This window comes from Syngnathus floridae, chromosome 8 (genome assembly GCF_059516105.1).
Source record: "Syngnathus floridae isolate MCC-2025c chromosome 8, RoL_Sflo_1.0, whole genome shotgun sequence".
Lineage (NCBI taxonomy): Eukaryota > Metazoa > Chordata > Actinopteri > Syngnathiformes > Syngnathidae > Syngnathus > Syngnathus floridae.
Window position 1 is genome coordinate 12,049,620 of NC_142420.1, and position 4,393 is coordinate 12,054,012.

A 4,393-nucleotide genomic window follows, 5' to 3' on the forward strand; every position below is an offset into this window, starting at 1 on the left:
GCTAGAGATGAATGACTGGAGTCCTGCTCACTAAGCTGTATTATACATTTGTGCATTACATATTTACCGACTTTTTTTTCAACGCAGTTTTTACCGTCTGTGCCCTATCAGCGTGTCCTCAACAAAGCAGAATGATTTTGCTTAAAAGTCTACATTATGTGACATGCTCCAGATCAACATGTGGATTAGCGACTACGGGAACACACTGTAACCTCAACACAGACAGATAAAATGGATATCCTCTGCCCAGCTGAAGTTAAAAGTGACCCCTGTGAACTCAAGCTTATAATGTGATGATGCTTCTGCCAAAATGGAAGGATTTAGTGAAAAACAATGACACTCAGATAAGATTCTTTGAGTCAAGTAATCCACAACAAAAACTCAACAGGTCATTTGGGTAGCAGCAAATGTAAACTGTTTCCCCTGCGTACGTGTTTTGACCAGCCATATTCAATATAATTTTGTGTCATTATAATCTGTTTCAAAGATGGGTCACGGAGCAGCATTTTATATTAGTGAGTTCCTCATGAGTTGAATTTATTTATATTAATGCAATGGCACCAATAGCTTTGTCATGAAAATTCTACACTGTACAAACTCAATTTTTGATGTAGTTGTACTTGATCTAGTCACCTCAGTTTAACTATAAAGTATGTAACATTGAATATTTGTTCTTATTATAAATATTGTTTACTTTCGCATTGTCATTTCCTGATGTTGACACTTGTGTAGATGTTGACCTGCGAATTGGGCGGTGCATATAATGATTGTTTCGGGTATTCGGTGATTGTAAACACTAATACTGCATATTGATCACTTGAAATGCACATGCAAATCAGAAAAAGCACAAAATCAGAATCAGCACCTTCGACTTGCATGAACTCAGGCCTGTAGAAATTCATCCAAAACAACATCATGACAAAATTTGATTTGATTTGTTTATTTTGGCAAGTAGTACATAAACAACACACTTAGTACAGCTTCATTTCACATTATGGTTTACATGACTTGTCGAAAAGGAAAGCGGGATAAAGCAATTGTGCTTATCTTGTCCCATCCCGATTACAACCAAGGTTTCACTGCCAGACACACAATCAAGATTACTACAGTGAAACTATATAGCACCATATGCCATGAAGAGGAAACAAAAAAAGATACACATTTAATTTATGCAAATTATTTTGAAACCCAGGGCTTTGTTTACATAGACAGGCACATGTGCGCCCAGGGTAAAATCAAGCGCATCTTCATAATTTTGCCAAGTCAATTTTAGTTTAGTTTACGAATAAAAAAAGTGCCCGCATGTGCAGATTTAGACTGCATTTTGCAATAGACTTGCACTGGGCACGAAAATAGGGCCTTGAATCACGTTTTTGTATTTTATACAAGGCTTTATCTTATAATTGAATCAAGATATATAATAGAGCAATTAGAACTTGATATGGCGAGCTCAGTTTTCATTCCGAGTGCAATTTTGTCGCGAGGTGCAGTGTAAATCTGCTCAAGAAAGAAATGCATTAAGTTTTGGTATTTTCAATGAGTCATGCAAGCCGGTGTAACATGCTACACTTTAAAAAGGGCGTCTCGATCAAAGTGGCTCATTCCCTTAAAAAATTGTGCTGGACGGGTACGCTGATACTCTTTGACATGGCGAAAGAAAACACTGATTTGATTTAGTCCTTTATGAAGAAATGCAAGCAGACCTCCTTAGTATAAAGTTAGCTTGGTAGATTAGATTTGCTGAGTATGTTCGTATGTGACCTCCCCTGGCATACATGGGCCCTATAATGCGGTGCGTCCTATGTGTGGATTAAGTTAGAAAAGCCCCCGCAATTGAGTCTGCGCCTTTTAACCCGAACCGCCTTATGGTGTGGAAAATACGGTAAATGGCAGAAGTTATTCACGTAAAGAACTTTCCAGAAAATTGTTCCAATCGACTGACATTCCTATGTTATACCAAATTTGGTAATGTAATAAAAACATTTTTAAAAAAATGCTGCTAAAAGATTTTTTTTTCTTTAGTTTTGGAAAAATTTACTGTGTTAGCCCAATGTAGCCATACTGTCAGAGGTCCACGGGGTTACATCCATCCTTTATGGACGGAGTGTAAGCCCTCGTATGGTGTCTGAACAGCATTTTTTGGAATGTATGTGAATTCCAAACAGACATGGAGAGGTGATTTGGTTATACTGAGGGAAGAAACTGGGGCATACTGGGATATATGGATCCTGTAAGTAGAATCCTCTGACTTATTGGATCGACCAGTGATGGTGAATGCTGTTTCTCTGTTTCTCCGCTGTAATTGACAACCTGCATATTGGATATCAGATGTTGTTCTTACAGCTGTCAGTAACCAACTCTGCCTTTGTCCTGTGTTACCCATGGACAGTGTATGATTAGACATAAAACTGTTTGTAAGGGCTGGTTGGCTGGAGGACAGCAGGATAAGAAGATTTAATGGAATGCTTGTGGTTTTTTTGCACGTTTTAATTTTTTTCTTGAGTCTTGGAGTATAGCACTACTGCATTTACATGTACATGCGTACCTGGGGTGAGTGGAATTATTTTGGTCTTCGGCACATTCTTCCCAAAATAATGGACCACATTATTATTATTATTATTATTATTATCATTATTATTATTTTATAAAACACGAAAAACCGAACCAAAGAGCGATTGTATTTATTAATCATTTAATTTCAGGGATATAATTATTTAGTTTCAGGGTTTGAGTTGTATGATTTGTTTAACTAAGGATGTAGCCAATTTTAGCAGAAGGGGTATCATGAGATGTTTAAGGAAAAAACAATATTTTATTTCAAAATGCGTCTTTGGCTATTATTTTAAGAATGTGGTGATATGCAGTCTCTGCAGTGTTTGTTTTATTTAGACGCGCTTTTCATTCCAAAGTTGTGCAAACTTGAGAATCATTAACTGGTGAAGGTGAAAATGATCCAATAATAATAATACGGGTAGAACCCCTTTAACAGCCTGATAGACTAACTTGCCAGATGATGGACTTGATTCTGTTTGTATACTGCAGATAAGACCAGCTCAGTACATAGTAGGTCTGCTACTCTACAGTACTAATATACTGAATGTGTAACAATGTGCTCTTTCACTTGCCACAATAATGCTGAAGGAAGTAAAACAAATGGCGATGTAATCGGATGTGAGCAGTTATTTTTAACACTGTGCTCCCCGAAGGGGTCTCAAACTTTTTATGAAACAGGAAATCCTACTTTACTAATGAAGAAGGAAAGTAAAAATCTGAAAAGGACTCCACGTTTTAACCATAAATACATTACATTACATGTACATTCCCTGCAAGTGGATTTGAGATGGGTTTTAAAATACGTAGCGTCTAAAGTAGACTCTCAATGAACAACACACTTGTTACCTTTCAAACTTGATTGTTTCAAATGGGACCGCTTAAGGCTATATGCACAAACTTCTGTGAGTCAGAATGCCCTTTCAATGGGGGCAGCAAGCAGGGAGCCGTCGCCACTGAGTCAGAAGGAAAACACACTGGAAACATGCAGCGTGTCAGAAGCTCATTATGAAACGGAGCAGCGTTTATAACACTGCTGAGAGGAACAGTAAATCACTGTGCTCCCCTAGAGCGTTGAGTGGAGAGTCTTGCCTTCATAAACGCACTGGTCACCATTATACACACAACATTCAATGTGTGGACGTGTATGCGTACACTCATCAGTAGTTGTAACAGTGATACTATTCTTATTTGTGTTCTTCTTAAAAGAACGCATATTGACGTTAATGTCAGGATTGTGGATGTGAGTGCCCAATGTTTCCATCTTAAAATGTACAATTTTACTGTATTCACCAAAATGAATTAAACCACAATTTTAGAAGTAGCTATGAAGGAGGAAAATATAATGTTCCCATGTTGACTTGCTACTTTGGTAAACAATTTTACTGATAAGAGGAGTACATTTTATTCTATCAATGTATGATGCCCACCTGTATTTGAGTAATTGTATACAATAACTTGATTTCAAATTGTACCATTTTGCCAAAATGTAATATATCCAAACTGGGGGTTACAAATGTGTTTGATTTTCCAACACCATTCTGATTTTAAGGTACTCACCCAGTCACACAATGATTAATGATTGAGCACGTCTCAATTATTTCTATTTCTATTTTTTTTAAGTCTCTCCGAACCTTTGTTTTCATCACTGTGATATTTTAATATTTTTCCACGGTGTCTAATAAGGTTTTCTTCACTGCAGTTTATATTCCTGGCACCTTCGAGCTAATATGACATGTGCAGCTTTGACAATGAGTAGTAGCGCGCCCAATACGTGCACTACGCTGTTAGAGTTAGGCCTAGCGCGACGCGCGTGACGTCATTATTGATTCTGTGACGTGTG